The sequence below is a fragment of the Oxyura jamaicensis genome, chromosome 24 (genome assembly GCF_011077185.1).
Source record: "Oxyura jamaicensis isolate SHBP4307 breed ruddy duck chromosome 24, BPBGC_Ojam_1.0, whole genome shotgun sequence".
NCBI lineage: Eukaryota > Metazoa > Chordata > Aves > Anseriformes > Anatidae > Oxyura > Oxyura jamaicensis.
This window is the reverse complement of record NC_048916.1, coordinates 2,245,895-2,266,489: the sequence shown is the minus strand read 5'-3', so window position 1 is coordinate 2,266,489 and position 20,595 is coordinate 2,245,895. Positions and strand designations below refer to the sequence as shown.

Sequence of the window (20,595 nt, the reverse complement as noted above, 5' to 3'; positions counted from 1 at the left end):
AAAAGTGCTTTACGGGGGAAAATCACCACGGTTTGATGATAGAAAAGCCAAAGGACAGAGCAAGGCAGTGGCTGCCTGCTGGGTCAGTTGCAGCTACAAGCACAAGGGGCCAAGAAGGGAGATCTGGAGAGCACAAGTCCCCCAGAACCAGGAGCACGGCTCCCACCCCAGCGGCTGAGCAGATGCAGCGTGAGTGATCGGTGACAACAGCAGCGACACAAAACGTCGACACGGGCGCCGGGACCTGGTGCCTTTATCTCCTGCTTGCAGATAGAAATACCGCAGTAATGACACTAATTAATACCCCTCGGAGCTCGGCTGGCTGGCACGCACGGAGCACGGTGCACCCACTGGTGCCATGCACGAGGACAAGAGCACGGCAGCGCCAGCGGCTCCCCGTCGCAGCCCTGCGGCACACGAGCAGCCGCCATCGTCCTCCTCCTCCTCGCGCCGCCTGCCTGAAGTAATAATAGATGGAACAATTGCATTTTAATAAAGAAAATTGATTTTGTTTGGTTTATTCATTAACAAACGTGAGCACACGCCGATCGGGAATGATTTATGCCCACAATTTGCAAAATTATTTCTCTATCGATCGGCACGGGTTTGTTTTCTTGTAGGTTCAGTCAATTAGAGGGAATAGCACTCAGGTGGGCAAATTAATCAGTCTTAAGTACAGCCCCCCTATGGAGAGGGACCCTGGAGAGAGTGCAGGGGTTTGGCAAGCCCTGGTGCTGCTGAAAACCCTCGCTGAAATGAGCTTTTCCCTGCAAAGTGGCCAGCACGAGGTTTTCAGAGATGCTAAGATCCAGTTTCAGAGGTTCTCGCTGCTTCTGATCAAAACCTGAGCGATCTGAGTGATTCTGAGCCAAAACCAGCCTCCTACCCGGGACGTGACACACCGAACAAGGAGCAGCAGATTGTGATGCGCTGGGTGGTTATCGCTGCAAGGCAGAGCAATGCAAACCCCCGTCAGCACGATGGGAGCAGGCCCGCACCTGCCAGCAAACCCCGCTGCGTGCGGCGCGATGCGTGCCTGCCGCCTGCTCCCCGCCCTGCCCGGGGGCAGAGCTGATGGATGGGGCTCAGCGCCCCGCTTATCTGCTCCAGTGCAAAGTCAAGCGGCAATGTCAGTGGAGAGGGGCTCCAGCGAGCCTGCATGGAAGCAGACAGGGAGTAATCGTACGGGCTCATCTCTTCGACCGAAGCCAGCTTTTAAGGACCATTTAAGGCGCTTTCCTTAATCTCGGCGTTTGCAGCAGAACCCAATAAATCACGGAGCAACTCCCCCAGCTGCAGCCACGCCGTTGCTCCCTGCAAACTCAGCTCTCCCCAAACAAACCCTTCCCCTGCGCCAGAGGGAAGCATCCTGCTAACATGCCAAGCCTCACGCAGCACACGCTCAGGCTGCAGTTGATGCCCGTGTGCACGGAGCGATGTATGGCACGAGCAGAGCCAGCCCCACGGACACAGCACGCAAGGGGACTTGTTCCTATCTCCGCAGACGTCAGGGCCCATTCTTTCTTGAATGAGATACGTACGTGGCAGGGTGATATTAAATTACAAGTCAAATAACACAAAGGCTTTTAATTACATGCCAAACAGTGGCTGCTGTCAGAGAGGAGACACTGGGCTCAACGGCCCATCAGGCTGTTCCGCTCTGGCAATTCCTATCTACCCGGTAAAAGTCCTGGAAATTGGATCGGTAATGGGAACGGGGGCCTTTCACCTCCAGACCAGCCATTCAAATCCAGCCCAGGAGGGAGAAGCAAAGTCATTACCACCCCGGCAGCTGCCCAGGGGTCTGCAAGCCCCGAGGAGCAGGACCGAGCGTCCCGCACAGCCCCGGCAGCCCAGTGCCATCACCTGGGGGCTAGGAGGGATGCTGCAGAGCGGAGCACCAGCTCCACATCACGTCCGGCTGCGCCTGCAGTCCAGCCGAGCCCATCAACAACTCTGCACGCTGCAGCCAAGGTGCAAAGGGTGCGTGGGTGCTGTCTGGGTGCTGTTGTACCTGGGCACCTCGCACGAATCCAGTGCGGTACCCAGGCTGTCACATCTGCGAACTCTGCCTCCAATCTGCACGGCTAATTTGTTCAACAGCTTTGTTCTCCCTCGGGAGCGGGGTCATTGGTCACAGAAGATTGATTAAGCTTTTGGTGCATCAACATTAATGAAAATCAACACTGTCTAATGAGTGCTCTTTATGGCAGCCCCGTAAAAAAGCATTAGGACAGGTAAACAAAAATAACAGCCGGGCACATCAACAAGGTCCTGTCCTCCCGAGCCCTGGTTGTCCCTGCTCCTCCCTGGCAGGGGAAGAGCCCTCTGTGAGACGAGGACCTTCCCTGCACGTCCCTGGGGACGGGATGCCTGCACAACTCTCTTGCCTTCACCAGGCTCTCAAATTTCTGCAGACTCATCTTTGACACAAGCCGCCTCCAGCTGCATCCCCAGGCATCCCCTCGCAAGGGAGGCAGGCTGAACTCGGCTCAGATGGTGCCAGCGTTTTCTTTTTGAAGGCTCACTCCTGTGAAAATGAAAAAAATAATAAGCAACGGCTACCCTGACCTGGGCATTTCGTTTCTGAAGGCCAGCCAGCCCATGAGACTGGCAGGCCAAAGACCTCCCCGGGCCTCTTCTGGGCTCCAAAACGATGCTCAATCAGGAAAATCACAGGGAAGCAAATCCACGTGGCTACAGCACCAGGGCTGGAACTGCCGGCTGTGAAACTGGTGCTGCCAGAGCGTGGACACATCCAGCAGAGCTTCTGGTTCTTCCCAAGGGGCTCCAGCACTTCAATCCGGATCTTCTGAGCCATCCTTTAGAGGCTCCAGATCTGAACGGGGCGATTGCAGGAGGCTTCTTGTTACAGGACATCATTAAAAGCGATGGATGTGCTTGAAGTGCAGTCAGCAGGGCCTTGCCAGGGATGTGCAGGGGAAAGGCAAGCTCTCTGATCTTGGATGGAGAGAACAATCTATTAAAAAGGAATTTAGCCTCTTGTATAGAGCCATCAAACGCTTGGAAAGCCCTGGTCTCTGCTTCTAAGCTCTTGTAGCCTTTAAGGACAGAAAAAAATTTCCAGGCCTCCTCCAACTGCATTTGAATATTTCATGTAAAAAAGTCAGCTCTTGGACCTCTTTGGCACTCGCTCATTTGGCCAGGAGAAGCCCAGCGCTGCCAGCTCCTGCGCTTTTATCCCAGTGACAGGGCCTGGCCCTCGGAGCACCAGCTCAAGCCACTTAAGTGGGACACCAAAAAAAATCATCTTTTATCAAATGTGTGCACACACACACAGAGAATTGCTTCTGAGGCCAGGCAGAAAGCCTTGCATATATGACACCCCTCTCGAGTGCCAGGTAATCCACAAAACCCTCAGGTCTCCCCCGTGCAGCCCACCCAGCTCCTCCTCACCCCCTCCCGGCTCCCGTTTCGCCTGCACACCCCTTGCCACTGCCCGAAGGCAGCAGCACAACCCTCGTACGGCGTTCTATCTGTTACCGATGCCGCGAGTTCCCGTGCACGCAGCCCCTTGTATCTTTTTGGTCCTGGCGATGTATTATTCATGTGCTCCCTTGTTCCTGTACAAGCTGAGAAAAATGGAGAAAGATTAATTCCCGGGGAAAATAAATAAATAAATAAGCAGGATTGCCTTTTTTTTTGGTATAAAAAAAAAGAAAGGGCTGTGATCCATTCAAAGAGCTGCCTTCTCCATGCAGCCTGTGTCACTGCTGATTGAGTTTCTTCTCTGCTCAGCTCCCGGTTCTGTTGGAGTATCTTGTCTCCTTAGTATTACTGTCGCACTTCCTTTTCATACGCCTGAAATATATACTATTGTGTTCCGACTTTTAGTTTTTGTGCAGGGATCCCTTTCATGTCTCATCTTCTGTAAGGTCCTTTTTTCTTGGCAGTCAAGTGCATGAATGTTTGCTGCCAGGAGATTTTGCTTCTATTGTATTCCAGACATATTATAATATATTTTTTTGTTCTATATTGTCTGTGAGGTGTTCCAGGGGTAGTTTTTCATGCTAGCATGACTTTTTCCCACGTGGCTGCTGCCTGCCTGCCTCTTGCCCCTGCAAGCAGGACTGCAGAGCCTTGCAGAGGCAGGTGAGAGGGCAGAGAGCCCAGCCAGCACCGCCCCGGGTCCCGAGTGAACTAATTAGCTCTCCCCACGCCACGCGGGATTTTATTGCCGGTGCTCACCTGGCAGAACTGGGGCACTGAACAGCAGAGCGGCTCCTACCCAGCCATGCCGAAAATCAGGAGCTGAGCTGTCCCAGAGCCTGCAAGAAGACTTTTTGGCTCAGCCTGACCTAAATCACCACGGGACCGCTTCGCAGAGCTGTTTGCTGCTGCTTCTCGGAGCTTCGCTACCAATTTCCGATAGCAAGCCAAGCCACCTCGGCATGCATTAAAAGCCAGAGGCTTGAAATGACACCAATAAAGCTCTGCTGCTTGCACAGAGGTGGGTTTTGTCCTTCCCACATCACAGGAAGGTACCTTTTGGCTGCTCGGTGGTGTCAAAGCATTGCTCCTCACCTATCCGCCAAGCTAAAGGACTCCTTCCCGCAGCTCAGCCGGGTTCCTCGAGCTCCGTTGCCTCCTCACATCCTCCTCCCCACCTCTCTGGATCAAGAAAAGCCTCCGCACTCCCCCGCCAGCCCGCCCAGCCCTGCCGGCACAACCCAATCCCACGCCTCAAAGGCGACAGCCTGGGCGCATGGGGCGATTCTAATTCCTGCGTCCCCTACGAGCAAAAACATCAGAAAACCCGGAGTTTATACGGCTTCAAACAGCTCCACTGGGGGCCTAAAGACCGCGCGGCGTCTGGAGAGATTAGTTCTCCTGTAACAGGCTCGCGACCAGGCTTTCTGATCTCTATCAGCATCCCTCCAAGAGCTGCTCCTTTTTCCATTTGTTCTTCGGACCCCTCTTCTCAACTCTTTGACTAATTATAGTTTGTTGGTTGTTATGGCAACTATGGATTTCTCTCGGCATCCAACTCTCACGATTTGGCTGCAAATTGAAAGGCTGGAAGAATACAAGCAGGGCATTCAATCTGACACGTGTGCTAGCCTTGCTGGTGAGTCCCCCCACCAAAACAGGCGTCCCGTTGGCTCGCTCTTATTGACCTTGCCCAAGGAACCTGCAAAGCCAGAGCAGTCTTCTGCACCGTGGGGCCAGCAGGGAAGGACGTGCCTCGAGCAGGACCACCGGCACCCTCCTGCCCCAAAGGAGCGAGAGCAGGACCTCACCACCAAGCAGACCCCAACGCCTGCCCTTCATCTGACACCTCCTGCACCAGTCTTCCCGCAGCCACTTAATAAAAATTGAAGCCAGAGGCATACCAGGAGGCGTGCTAAATTCAACCCAGCCCTTTCCAGAGGCAGCTGCCACGTTCCAGCAGGGCTGCGCAGCCAACTGGGGACCACTTAATCCAGCGGATGCACACCCAGAAACCAAAAAGAAGGCTTTCCTGTCCCTTTCCCTGTCTGTCCTTGTCACCTTGTGCGCAGACACTCCGATAATGGATATTAACAGCTGAGGGACACCAGGCTGAATTGAATTGCAGAAGATCGCTCCCACCAGCGGGCACGGCGGCTGCGCAGCCCTGCTCTGCATTCCTCCTGCATCCCGCCCTGAGGACGGGAGGATACCTCTGGACCCTCTCGCCATATTTCTAATTGGACTCAGTGAAAACAAGGCTCTGTATTCTTCTTTTTTAATAGACGTGACTTTTGTTGGCTATGATACGCAGCCAAAGTGGTGCAGTGGGCTTCGCCGGAGCTTGCGCGCCACCTCTGAAGCCTCCGTTCATTGTGCAGCATCCTTTGCACGGGGACAGGACAGATTTCCTGCAGAGCTGCCTCTACGAGTAAACTCTTCAGGCAAAAATAAATAAATAAGCAAGCAAACAAACCTACTTCATCAGCAGCATGGGACAAGCAGAAGGGTTAAGTGAGAAAGTGACTCACGCCTTCCCCTGAATGAGGTTTCTGCCCAGTAAAGGTCTCCCATACAGCACGTCAGCAGCCAGTAGCAATAAAAAAGCAGGTCTCATCCACCCATCGTATGTCACACTTGTTAAGTCATGACTATGCTGCACATCCAGCACTCCGGGAAGGGTATTCATCTCCCTCCTCCTCAGGGACCTGCCTTTTAGCCAGGGCTTTGCGAGTCATGGAATATTTCAGCTTAACCACGAGAGCAATAAAGCCTGGCGTACATCAAGTCAAATCAACCTGAACTGGTCCCCTTTCCTCACCAAAAACACCAGTTTCCCGATGATGAAACCCACTCAGAGCAAGGCATTTTCATTTTGGGGTACACGATGCAGGCAAAAAAAAAGAAAAGCCGATTCCCCATCCAGCCCACCCCCTCTGGGCAGCCCAGGCGATGCACGCTGGCTGCATTACGGGAAAACCTGAGCACGTTTCCTCCTAAACCAGAGCAGGGAGCAGCTCTCCCACCTCTCTAGGACAGGTTTCCCTCTGGTGGGCTGCACTCCCTCATTACCAGCACAATATATGCACTGAAGCAACCCGTGCAAAATGGGAAGCCCCCCAAAACACCACCACCAGGTCACCAACACCCAGCCCAGCTGGGGCACCGCTGCCCGCCCGCTGCTTGCAAGTTTGCAGCCCCCCACTTGCACTCCTCTCCCGAACAGATCTGATTTTAGGACCGCAGAAAACGCCTGGTGGTAAGGGAAGAGGAGAGCCAGTCTCTTGGTATTCTTCACAAGATGGCTCGCCTCTTCCTTACCAGAAGCTGCCCGCCCCGGCCGTGGGGAGATGATGAGAAAGTTGCAGTGTGGCATTCATGAAGTGCCTGCTGATGGAGAGCTCTGTTTACCAAGCCAGCTGGGGAGGGACCTACCATCAGCTCCCAGCGTGTAGGAGATCAATACTGTAATTGGGCCTGTTTGTAGCACATGAACTATGGTAGCAAGGGGGGCAACGCTCGGGGGGAGGCACCAGGACGGGAGGCTGAGCGGGGGCTTGCTGCCCTCTGCCGTGCTGCAGCTCCTTCGCTGCCTGTGCTGTGGGTGAGGGAGGGATGGGGTCGCCCCCCAGGCAGAGCCACCTTCCCCCTGCCTGCCCCAGGGGAGACCCTCGCGGAGCATCCTGCATCCCTGCTGCGGGCCGGGCTGGGTCCTTCCACAGCTCCGCTTTCCCCTTCGATAGAGATTTAACGCGGAGGAAATCACGGCTAAGCCCTTAAAGCGACTTCAGAAGGGCAGCGAGGAGGGAAGGAATAAATCAGCCACTTAGATTTGGAGGAAATGGAGAAAATGAAGTGTTACAAGTGACAGTAATCAATAAAGCATCAGGAGCCCAACAGCAAGACCCGCGCTCAGCCTGGGAGCACAATTAGGCAGCTAATGATGGTAAAAACCCCTGGCATCACTGGCAGTGCCTCCCCAGGGACACGGGGCTCCCCTCCTGTGTAGGAAAAGCTCCTCACCAGCGTGCACCAGCAGGTCTATCTGCCCACATCCAGGAGGGAACGGGCATGAGCTGCATCCCCCAGGGAATCAGGGGACGATGGAGACGTCCCTGGACGGCCTGTTCTGTTCTGGGGGGGTGCCCCCAGGAGCCAGCAGCTTGCAGATATGCTCACCCTTTCCAAGCTCGGTCTTGTTTCTGGCAAGAATCCTGCCCCCTGACCAGCTGAAGCAGGGCATGCCTGACCTCTCCGGGGTTTGGTATCCTGATGGCATCTTCTCCCTGGTCCATCTGAAGCGGTGCAGGAGCAGGATCCTTCCCACCGTCCCCTTGCAGTGCAGACACCAGCACCGCATGACCCCAGGCGCCCTAAAGGAGCCCCGCACATCCACCGGGTTTGGGCCAAGGTGAGATTTCTCTCCCCCTGTTGGGTGCAGGGGTGCGGGTGCCTGCGTGGGCACCGGCTGCCATCTCGTGGGCAGCGGGAACAGCGCGGGGCTCTTCCCCACACTCCCCCCCAGGGCTCCTTTGGCCCCTTCACCATTACAACGCTTTCATCCCAAACCTGCACTCTGCTCCCCCGGTGCACGCAGCATCACTTCAGAGGTCACCGAGCTGGCTGTACATTTAGGTGAATTATTCATAGGCAGGTATAAAATATTAAAAGCAGAGGTATGTTGACTATTCTTTGTATATTCAAGAACATTTTCACCAGGAAATTGCCCTTTCCTTTTTTTTTCTTTCCCCTCCTTTGGCTAGTTTCCTAAGCAGCCCAGTGACCCGCTGGTACTTCTTGCTGTTTAATTGCACCTCGGCACTCCCCCGTGGTCTCTCTTCGGATGGAGGCTGGCTGGACCTCTCTGGGAGCACAGAAATCATCCAGGCCAGCAGGAGTAACTTTTCTGGTCCTCTCCAGCATGGTAAGCCCATGCTCCAGCCTCTCCCACCTCCTTTGCTCAGCTGGCACTGAAAAGAAGCTCGGCCCTTTCAGCATTGCATCCTAGAGGTGACCAGGCCTCCTGTTCTCCCCCTTGGATGCCTTGCTGGGAGAAGTCCAGAGGAAAGCATTTAACACTGCCAGCGGTCTCTGGTTGCCTTTAAAGCCTCTGCCTCCGCCCCCAGGAGCCACAGAAATTCTGGCTGATACCATGTCTCAGCTCCCAAATCCCCCCCGAGGACATCACCCCAAGCCAGCACCCTGTCCCCACTGCCACCAGAACGGGGTCTGTGCCCACCCAGCCCTTCCCTCCTCCTCTGCCACCTGCAGAAGTCTCCAGAACAGGCACGAGAAGAGAAAAGGAATAAATGAATAAGCCAGGCAGCATTTCCACGGGTATCTGCAATGCAGATGGCCTTGGGGAAGGCGGCTCAGCCCGAGCATCACCGCTCCCAGCTGCGAGGGACGGATCCAGACAGAAGGGCTGGCTCCCATCAGGATGGGGGGGGGAGAACCCAGGAAAAAGGGGCACCCACAGCACCAGGGGCTGGCAGCTTTCACGTGGCAGCAGGGGGAGTTTGCCCCCTCCGAAGCGGGATGGAGGTGCTCCATGGCGGGTGTCAAGCGGAGACGCAGCTCCAGCCACTTATCGAAACATTAAAGTTCTCCTAAGCTGCCGAGTTAATTTCTCAAATGCCCTTTCAAAGGGCTAGATAAATACAATCTGGGAGCATCTCCGCTCCCTCGGCTCACATATCTTTAGTCAGGCGGAGAGATAACATTTCATACAGATTGAGACAGTTTAAGCAAAGGTTGCTGGCTAACCTTTCCAGCGACGGCTGTTCCCAGAGCTTCGCCGTGCTCTGGTGCCCGTCCGCATGGGAGCGGGGCAGCAGGGAGCCCCGCTGCAAGCTGCGGCACCCAAGGGCTCCTGGCAAGCACCTGCAGGGAGCTGCCTCCCCGTGTACTGCCGGGAAAAATCAGTGTAAGTCATCACCTGCAGGCTTCTCGGTGCTGGTGACATTGATACTTCCAGGATGGAGTGCCAAAATATGATTACTACGCTGCGTCTGGACGTACACGTGCAATTCACTCCAGCTCAACCTAACAATACATCTTTATTGACTTCCTAGCATCTTGGTAGCATCTTTTTCTCCTAGCGAAGCCCCAGACGCAAGTAAAGCTGGAAGTTCTCTACTCAAACGTGAGGTGCAAGCAGCGTTGCAGCGGGAAGTGGCCAGCACCGTGGCCTGTTTTGGAACGTGGACTCCCAGCTCAGCTCCAGGCTCTCCCCAGACAAGGCACAGGAGCTCTGCACCTGCAGCCCCTGCTGAGCATCACGTGCCCGGTGCAGACAACAGCACGGCCCAGGGGGAAGATTTGCGTCTCGGTGACACCCAAACGCCCCCATCCCTTGCCACGGGAGCCCTCGGGCAAGCAGGCAGCTCTGCAGCGAGATGGGGAACGTCTCAAAACCCATGGCAGGCAAGGGAGTGAAGGAGGAATACTGGCAAATGACAGAGCCCTTATCTTAATTACAGGCTTATTTGCATTTAAATGAAGGTTATTCTATAATTACCACCAAATGTTTTGTATTGCAGCTGAAATACCTCTCCATGGGCTGTCAAGCTCCTTCCCATTTTCATTTTCTCTTGCCATTCTTCTGCTTTCTAATCAGCTGGCGCACGCGAGGAGGCACTGACACCACCCGACGCCAGCCCCCCGCCTCGCCCGGGGAGGGGGCTTTGGGTACCACCACGGCCAGCGTCCCTCCAGGGGGCAGGGGAAGGACGCGGCCCCCTGGTTTCCCCCACCAGCGCCGTGGGAGATGGGTAGGTCTGAAGTTCAGGAGCTGTTTTTGTGGGTTCGAGTGCAAAACCAAAGGAAACGCTTTCTCTGCACACACACACACCTCATTAGCTTGTCAAACTTGTTGCGACGGGGTGATGCGGAAGGCAGAATTGCGTGCAAGGTCAGAAAGAGATCAGACTCGTGGAGAACGGGGCTTCTGAGCAGGAGCTGAAGCTCACGTCTAGCTCAGCAAGTCCCCAGGCCACAGGCTGCCGGAAACCAGGATCCGAGGAGCTCACCAGCCTCTCCTGGCCTTGTGGTTGATGGTTATTCCTGGAGACAGGACAGAGAGAAACCAGAACCCACGGATGCATGTTTGCACTGTAGCTAGCACTTCCCTGGAATAGATAAAGCACTCCCATAGAGAAAATAACACCCAATTACATCATTCAAAACAATCACAGGGAACAAATCCATGCAAATGACCAAATTAAGGCTGAATGAGAAGCCTTCTGCTATTTCCTAAATTGCTATACCTTTAATCAAGCTCCTTTAACAACCTATCGTGAATGCTTTTGCTATCCAGCCAGAAGAACCACATTAACCAACCAGCCCATATGGGGATGAACAAGACAGCAGCTATTAGAGCCGCAGCAGAGTCTTCTGTTTATGAGTCGGCAGTAATGAAAATGGACAGTTATCTCTCACCAGACCCAGCTCTCCTCTTCCTGCTCCTGCCCGCCGCTGAATCCCAGCTCTGCACAACCTTCACATTCCCCTGCCAAACTCCAAGTCTCTGCCTCCATCTCATGGAGAGACTGGATCCCTTCAGCTCTGTTGCAAACTTATTTTTTCCTCCTCCTGTTTTAAAGAGACACAAAAAAAAAAAAGGTCCCCGTTCCCCAATTTCATATAGCCTGAGGCAGACTTGCAGCATGGAAATTTTTAGCCTGAACAATTATCACTTGGCAGAGAGTTAACTCACTGGAAACAGGATCTTATAATGGGCAGCCCTGGCTACCAGCAACTTTGCTGGCTCCATTTAAAACAAGCTCCATACCTCAGAATAGATAACCCCCCCAGCCCGTTCCACAGCCATTTATGTTTAATAAGAGGCAGCACCAGCAGCATGGGAAATCAGCAGCGCATCCGCGATGCCTCTCGGGTGCTGATGCACGCGCCAAAACGATTCATCTTGTTCTTCCACCATGCAGACAGGAGAGAGATAAGGGCAAAACCCCTGCAACAAGCCCCAGCCCTGACAGTTTAAGCGTCTCCTCTGTTTTCTGAGCTGAGGGTTTACCACCAAATCTCACGTTTCCTCCAGACTGTTTTACGCTTCCTCAGGATACCGACGATTTGTCTGCCCACCCAGACACGCTGCCACCACGGTTAGGGCTGCCTCTCTCAGCTATTCCCCAGGGCAGCTGCCAAAGCTGAATTGCTTCATCGCATCCTCACTACCAGCCTCCAGCCCCCAGCCATGGGGATTTTTTTTAGCCTTGAGCCCACGCTGCCAGCTGCCTGGGGGAAGATGATGCTCATGCAGCCCTATTGCCCCTAGGCAGCACAACAAGGCTTTTAGTGCACCCCAGGAAGCCACAGCTCCATGAAAACCCCAGCAACTCAGCATCCAGGCACATTCTTAACTTAGGAGATCTGAGAAAAAGAAAATCCCTGCTCTCCCCTGACCCCAAGGAAGAGTTTTGCTAGCCCACATCGATTCCCATCAATAAGGTGCAGGAAGACAAGCCTGTAGGCACGGCTTTCCTCGCAGACCCCAGGCAAGGCAGCCCTGTCAGAGAGGATTTCACAGCGCTGGCGATGAGGCTCCAGCTAGCGCCTGCCTGGGCTGCAGTCATGCTGTGTTAATTAAGTGACAACATTTGTCTGGTGCAGAGGTATTGCTGCGAGGGGTACCAGGTGGAGGCAGGACCTGCTACGGGAGATGCTGCAGACCCCGGGAGGCAGCCACAGCAAGGCACGGTGCATCCCACTGCGTGCAGCTCAGCCCGCTCTGAAGGATGATTTGAGTTGGAAAGAGAACAGGCAGACCCTCATCTCTCCACCTTCAGGGCATGGAGAGCGGATCAAGCCTGCGCCCTGCCAGCAGCGAGCATTTGGAGATGTGAGGGTTTGTTTCAGAGCCATCTTGCTCAGCAGTCTGTAGGCAGGGAGCAGCTTCTCGGAAGTCCTCGAGCCCTGGCAGAGCGCAGCGCTGCAGGAATTGCCAGACATCTTACACTGGAGAGTCGGTGTTCCGCTCCCCATCGCTGTCAGGGAATCTCAGTACAAAACGAAACGCTTCTGAGCTTCTCATCTAGCTAAAAATCCCTTCCAAGCCTTCCTTCCAGTGGAAGGAGAGAGGGGGAAAAAAGGCAAGAAGCACAGCATCTCTCTTCCTTCTCAATCTCCCTCCCCTCTGCCTTCAAGTGCTCCTTGGAGTGTCTCTGCGGAATCATGTTTATATGCAGTGAGTGCTGTTGTTAGTTAATAACATCGCGATCGCTGAACCTCCCTAATGAAAGAGAGAGACAACATAAACTGTCATTTCAAACAAACATGCAATCAGGGTACCAGCAGCTCTGAAAATATTATCTTCCCAATTTCACGGGCTTCATGCAGGAAATAGGCTGCTTTCATGGAGATTGTGGTGCCTCGCGCCCGACGCATGGGATGCGGGAGCGGGCTGGGAGCGGCGGGGACGCATCAGAGCCATGAAATTGGCTGGGCTATGAAGGAGGAATTGTTTTAACAGCTGGAGCCAGGAAGGACAAATAACAGCAGTGATTATATCTTCATTGCTCATCGTAACCAATGCACCAGGCAAGTTGTAATTAGACTGTGAAGAGCTGAAGGTTTGATGGTGAAGGCTTTGAGCTCGCGATTAGACACGGCGCGTTTGGGCCTGCCCCACAGCCACCCTGCCCCTCTCCGGAGCAGAGCTCGGGTCAGGAGCTCCGGTGCTGCTGCAAATGCTGTAAATTGTGCGAGAGCAGCACCCGATGTGCTGCAGCCATGCATCACCCATCCTCCTCCTCCTCCTCCTCCAAGTTCCCTCTGGCTCAGCATCCTCTGACTCACAACAAACCCCACACCTCAGCCCCCTGCTGACGCCCCGTGGCCCTACAGAAGCCGCCACCACCCATCCCTGGGTGGATCCCCAGTGATCCAAAGCAACGCTGGCACAGAGCAGCTGCTGATCAGCTCCATGTTCAATGTGCTTTGAAGTCCTCCATAATCCTAAATCCCCCCCAGATAGCCACACTGATAACTGAGAATTGCCCTTTCTGTGCAGAAGAAACTTTTCCTCTAGGTTTATAGATTCATAAACCCACTGACGGGGCTCCAGCAAGCCACGGGAGAGCATGGCTCAGGAAGGATTGCCTTCCCAGCCTCAACAAACACCCAACTGAACAAAACACCCAGCCTGAGCAGAGTGCAAGCAGAAACAGCTGAGAGCCTCAAAGAGCTTTCCCTTTGCTCTTTTCCTGATACCATCATGTCCAAGGTGAGAGGAGGGTCCAGGAGAAAGAGCATGCTTCAACTGGAGGTTCTCCACCACCAGATTAATGTGGTGGAGCTCAAGGAGAATGCTGAAGTGAATAAGGGATCGCTTTTCCTTTGCAAAATATTATCATCATAACCCAAAGTGGGTATGAAGCTTCAGAAAGCCCAGCTTTCCCCGCACCACCTTCAGTGCCAGCAGCTTCAGAGCATCCAGCCAACAGCCACCCATTCCCAGAGCTTCCTTGGCATCGATGAAGCTTCTCCCAGCTTCACCTCCAGAGCAGGGGCACCGACAGCACGGGGAAGCGTTCATCAAAACTGGCAACAGCAGCAGCAGGGAGCTGGAGCCACAGAGACGAAATCCGCACCCGATCCCTTCCACAGGCCCTCAGTGTTCATGAGCAACCACCAGGGAGACCTTGCAGACGATCTTTTCACCGACCAGCCTTGTTGATACCCATTCCTGGGTCAGGACGAGGACCCTGAGCAGGGCAGTTTACAAAAAGCAGCCGCAGCCCATTTCCCCAAGGCTGCCCGAGGGCAGTGCCGAGCTGCGCCTCGGCAACACGTCACCTCCTGAAGCAATGAGGCCACCTTGGTGGGAGCTAGGTGCTGGCCCAGCCACAAACTGCTTCCACAAGACAAGGCAGACAGACAGCAGGAAACATTTGAGCAGGCCAAGTTCAGTCTCACTTAGGAGCCTCCCAGCGCTGTACGGGAGACGGACAGGACTGATCTCCCTGCTGTCCCAGGCACAGAGCTAGGACTTGAGCTTTTATTGCTTCACACCGAGGGCAGCCCGTGGTTCTGAGGGGCATCTTGGCAAACATTTTAAGAGCAAGCACCTTAAATAATAATAATAAAAAAGAAAGCCGGGCTGCACCTGGTACTGCTCCCTCTCTGGCCATCAAGAGCTGGAAGGAAAATGGGGTGAAAACAGCCTGTCCCCAGGCACAGACTGATGCCTGCAAAAAGGGACAGCGTTCGTAGGGGAGGTAAATGACAGCAAGAATCTCTCCTTGTTAATAAAGGAGGGGGCTAATTGCGCCCCCCGTGGCACTGCAGTCAGCAGCCATGCGCCAGCAGCACCGGTGCGGAGGCAGAGGGACCTCGCGGGAGGTGACAGCGCTGCCACCGCCGCTTGGCAGCCGCATCCAAATGAAGTTTAAAAACTCTTCTGACATTTAAGAAAAAATCAACAAGCATCTAAAGTGATGAGGGGACCAGGCACACGACTGGCTGAATGTCACATTTAAAGCTAGAGAGATAGCAGCTGCTTTATCTCCTGAAGCAGGTGGTTCGAGTGGTAAATAAGGCACGGAGGGCCAGATTCTGCTCGCACACCTGCATCCCTCCGCTGACGGCAATGGAGCAGCTCTGGATTTGCACCAACACGCCAGCCAGCCAGAATGGGACTGGAGAGTCTATTAAACTTTAATACTTCTGAGCATCAACAACGAGTGTGCTACCAGCCCCCTGCCTCGACTCTGAGTATCTATACGGGCCACAGCCGAACCAGTAAAAAATTATTGATTTAAATTGGCAGTGCCCTTTTGGAATCAGCTGTAGCTCTGACTGATGTACAGATACGAGCAAAGGACATTGGAAGCATTTTAATGCACTTTTTACTGCATTATCTCTCACCATGATCTTCGCTGCTTCATGGAAATGACTCACATCGCGAGTAGAAGAACCCAATGTAATTAACGACCTGGCAACTCCATAATGATCCTTTCTACATAAAAAGGTCTTCCCTACCCTATGAATAGACTCCAAGTAATTTATTGCAATCCATATAAAGATGAAACTGCTTTGACCTTGGGGATTTTCTTTAAGTTTTTTTTTTAAATAACCATAATTGCTAAGAAGATTTTTAAGTGATAGCAGTTTAAAGAAAATTTTTAAATGTGATGTAAAAAGTGAAGAATCATCATGAGCAGCCTTCAGAAAGAATATTAACAAGCATCCTCTGCATCACTTAGGGGCGAGCTTTCACGACTAAACAATACTTTTCTTCCATTTCTTGCGGGCCTCACTCCGATACACCAAAACACAGAGGTAGTTTTACTCCCACGAGGAGCTCCGAGGAAATTACAAACACACAGCAAAGCCCTTGGGGAAGCCAAGAACAAGCCATTACCTTGCATCCCCTGGGGTGTCCCATGAAATGATCTGCCCTTTACTGACCCCACCGACAAAGTGGGGCCTTCCTAGGCTTGTCCCACGAGCAGGCAGGACCTTTGAGGTCCCTTCCAGCCCAAACCATTCATTCCACGGTACCACGACACGATGACCTCCACTTCGGTCCTCTCTCTTGCAACCCCCCTTCCCCTCCTCTCCCTGCACACTCCACACACCAGCGCTGCTCCTACTTGGACGGAGCTCAGCGGTGATTTACCGCAGCCAGGCTATTGGTAAATTGTGAGCTTTATGTGCGGTGTGATAGTTTCATCTTGGCTTTTACTGTTCGCAGTAAAGCCTTTACTCTTTCCATCTTGCTAACGCCTCGCCTGCCCATGCGTGTTGCCTGTTTTCCCCTCGTTTCTCATTTCATCTGGCTCATACTTCTCTCAGATCCCCCAATCCCCTGCGTTTTCACAGGGAAAATCTCGCAGGCGGGTGATTTTGGCAGAAGTTGAGTTCAGTCCATCAGGGCTCTTTTCAAGGTCTCTGGAAGAGAGGGGGACACCTGGGAAGGGTCACGTCCCATGCTGGATTAGCGGCCACAGGACATCTAACGCGGAGTGCTAGAGTGACTGCCGCGCTTTGAAGTACCCACGGCTGTTTTGATTCCCTTCCTGGAGCTTTGGGGCTGTCTCGATTACAAGGAAACATGTTGAGGGAAGGAATAAATCTGGCCCAGAAAGGGTAAGCTGCAGACCTGGCTGAAAGAAGCTCGGATGGAAGCGCTTTCCATCAGAAAAATAAGATTAGCTGGAAGTGAAGCACTCTGCAGAGTCAGGCCTTTTTCCCTGCAGAAATTTCATGTCACAGAAGAGGAGAAATAACAGCCGACAGCTCCGAATCACCCTGCTTGGATATTTCCCGCGACTCCACATTTGCATTCTTTGTTTTGAGACAACTTTAACCTCAGGCTTGCTTCCCCCAATCGTTTCCTGTTGCGCTTTGTCACGTACGACACCAATAAGCTAATGCCAAAGCAAGACGTGTTCCTGCCTGTAATGTTCTGACGGAGTTCTGAATCCAAGGGCTTCAGTCCCATCCAGAGCAGGGCCACAGGCACCGACACGTGCGGCTGAAGCCAGAGCTTCTCCGGTGGAAGGGCTGGAAAGCATCCAAGTATTTCAGGACTCTTGCCTCGTATGAGGACAGAAAAGTCAACCTTTCCACACAGCAGAAGCACTCAAACCTGCCAAGGAACATCAAAATGACTACATAAAAATGCAATTTTTCATCTCTGCTAGGCTAAGCTTTGTCAGAGTAAATACACAGGATTAACGTCGTCATATGATTTAAGTTTTAATTAAACGTGAGCATGGTATTTAATAGAACCAAAGAAGCAACAAGTTAATACCCGTAATTTTGATTTTAAGTCACTAAAAACAGCGGAGGAAGCGATCAGACTCAGCAGGAGCTAAAAAGCATCATCCAAAAGAAAGTTATTTCAAAAAAAAAAACCTGCTTGCTATTGACTATCCGATCACATCACTTACAATCACTACCATGTCTCACATTAAAAAATTAAGTCCATAACAGCAGAGAAACATCTCCCCATTTCTTTTATAGCTTCTTGCCACAACTAGCTATATATCTCCATTATCACAGCGCTATCACCAACACACAATGGATCTGAGCTCGCGCCGTAAATAACACTGCCACATAACAAAGTTACGCTGAGGAGTACAGGCATAAATTAACACGCAGCCGTGTAACTCTAAATAGTATTTTAGGCCTTGTCAGAAACCAATTATGCAAAATATTCCTCTTGCAAAGATCTGCTGGTGATACTTCAGAGCATTACCTCACTGCCACAGCCGCGGACAAGACGCGGGGCTGCGCATCGAGGGCTTGGCTGGGGGATTCTCGGACGCTCAGACCCTCTGAAGCCATCTAATTACTGACATCAGCACTTGAAAGCACGGGCACACCTCCCAGAAAATATTCTAATATGGCATTTCTGCGTCAGCGACGAGATGTTTCCGCTAGCATCGGACCCTGCTATCCCAACTCAGCGAACACACCGAAGCCTAAACAAACAGGGGGCTACCGGGAGGGAGATTTGCAGGGTTTAATAAAAGAGCTTGCCGGCTGAGCTCGCGCTGCCTGTAGCTTTACACCATTTTGGCTGCAACCCAGAGGACTACAACGCAGCCTTATTTCAGCCAGGAAGGGAGGCACGGCAAGATTAAACATCTTTCTCAAGGTCGTGCACAACCTGCTGGAAGACGCGGGAGAAATTAGAAGCATCCGTTATCCTTCCATGCCGGGCTGGGTATCCAAACTGGAACCAGTCGGCTGTCCCCAGCTGGCTGTAAAAGCCTCGGCTGCTGTCTGTTCAGATGAGGAATGGGCACAGAAATCCCTGGGGATGTTCTCCTGACAACTGTTTAGCAACATGCATTTTCATCATCCCCAAACCCTGTCCCTAAGAAACCATTTCTTCTTCAGGTTTGTATTAAAACGCTCTCTCTCCCCCCGGAGCCACGCTAACAGAGGTCCTTGGCTTTGCAAAATAAAAGCCAACCAAGCGGGCAAACAACTCGTTTTATCGCCTGGACGTGCGGATCAAACCCCTCCGTATCGTTCTGCCCGTACCAGCATGGCGTGGAGATTTCCCGCATTTGCCACAAACGTCCCCAAATCTGTCCTGCCCGAGCGAGGCTCCCACCAGCAGCGCTCGTGCTCCCCTCCACTCGCAGGAATTTGCTGCAAATCCGATAGCAGATGTGATTTCCAGCTGGGTCCATAGACCGACCGCAGCAGGTTCATTAATAACAATTATTAAGTGCTTTATGTTACAAATTAGGCCGGTAGGAATACAAAAAAATATCCAGCCGCTTGGTTTACGGTCTCTTGTCAGAGAGGACAGTAAATTCCCATTATCACAACACTATCACCATGGCAAAATGGGCATAGGAATGCATCGTAAATAATGCTTTAAAACAGCTAAATCATCACTGGATGCGAGAGCATAAATTAGTGCTCGTGTGCGATGCCACGGAAGGCCTCAGCTAACAGCTTTGATGCATCAGCCAGCAAATACAGAGATTTCTGAAGTTGGATTTCTAAAGTTGTTCCATTTTTTGGCTCCCCACTGCCCTGCGAGAGAAGCTCCTTTGGCACAACCCTCCTACTGATAAGTTTCAGTTGGCACAGGGGCACAAAAAGCGTTGAAAAACTCAAAAAGCAGAGGAAACTCAGCTTTCTGCTCACAAAAGGGTGGAAAAATTCCTTTTCCCCTCTCTTCACCCAAGTCCCCCGCCCGGTTCCATGGAAGCAGCTCTCCCAGGGATGCTCACTGCTCCCAGGGGTGCAGCGACCACGAATAAAACAGCAGGGAGCCCACCAAGAGCGACGCCAGGCCGCCTGCTGACGCCGCACATCCCACCGGGGATGGCTCAGGCATTTGCTTTCAGTTGCTTCTGCCCGGGGCTGGATGCGAGGCAGCAAAGAGGGAGCTTACTCATCCCATTACCAAGCCCCTGAGGCATCCAGTTCCCCCCACCATGAAAATTTTAATAAAACCGGTGCATCGACTTTCAATTAGAAGGCCATAAAACGGTTCATTTTCATCTGTTTGTTGCACAGTAACACAGATCCTCGGGAGAAAACGGTGCCTTTTCCAGACTGTCTGCGACGCAGAGAGCATTAATTGAATATTCTGTTGAAACCACCTTCAATTAGTGCCTTGGAGTTTTGCATGACATTCATCACTGCAACGCGCCCGGTTCTGCATGCAGCACGTTTGGGGCTTTGCGATGTGCACATCACATTAACTCACGGCGTTATCCCGAAAATAACAATTTTATTTGCTAATGGGATGCCAGCCGGTGTAGGGCGAGCTGCTGCAGCTCCAGGCAGCGCCTTCCTGGCCTGGACAGCACAGGGCAGAGGGGAGATGGCGTCTCCTGCCTCCAGCTCTGCCGCTCTGGAAAGGGCATCCCCTTCTCTAACCTCACATCACCCAGCACTGATGAGAAATTCCTCCTGCTAACCCAAACCATGCCCTGGCTCTTCCTCTAGATGGGGAAGAGAGTGTCAGTCCTAGAGGTGCTGTTACAGTGAAGTCGGATGCAGCGCCCTTCGCTCCCCCAGCAGTCTGGGAACCACAGTTACGAGCCTGCACATCCCAGATGGGACTCAGGCCATCATTAAGACCTGTTTGTCCTATGGTTCCTGCGGTACCATCAAGCCCTAAACTTCCTTTTGCTTTTTTTGGCCATATTTTAGGAAAATGTTCAAGCTGGGTGCTGGCTGGGAGCCAGATGCAAGGACAAAAGTCACACTCCACTTACTCCTGCTGGCTGAGCCCCAGCCAGAGGAGCTGAAGCCCCCAGGTCTGACTTTCCCCACTGCCCTGAGGAGCTGTGCTGCAAACAAGAGAGCTGGGATGCTCTCCCCTGCCCCGTGGGATCACTCATCATGGAGCAGGGGTGCTGGAAGATACCCTGGTGGAAAGGTGCTTTCATCTCCCCACCTCTACCCACTCCCCAAAAACGTCTATGTCAAAATTTTCTATGCATCTGTGCTGACTGGAGGGATCATTTTTATTCTGCTGAGTCCTGTTGCGCTGCGACCTCCTTTCTGCTCCTGCCAGAACCTCTCCAGGCAGCCATGCAGAAGGCAGAGGGGAGCCAAGGTGCTCGTCAGGCACCAGGAGCTCGCGACCAAAGAGCCCACGGCAGCACAAGAACAGACACAACCAAGGAGATTCAGACAGGA

At 52.8% G+C, this 20,595-nt stretch overlaps 1 long non-coding RNA gene across 1 annotated transcript; it reads right to left on the bottom strand.

Moving 5' to 3' along the window:
• Positions 1 to 8,658: 8,658 nt before the first annotated feature.
• LOC118177957 lies at positions 8,659 to 13,249 on the bottom strand. The gene is made up of 2 exons (XR_004755990.1): positions 10,891 to 13,249; positions 8,659 to 10,515 (listed from the first exon to the last, which is right to left on the bottom strand). It is a non-coding gene; the product is annotated as an uncharacterized LOC118177957 (long non-coding RNA).
• Between the last annotated feature and the right edge of the window lie 7,346 nt (positions 13,250 to 20,595).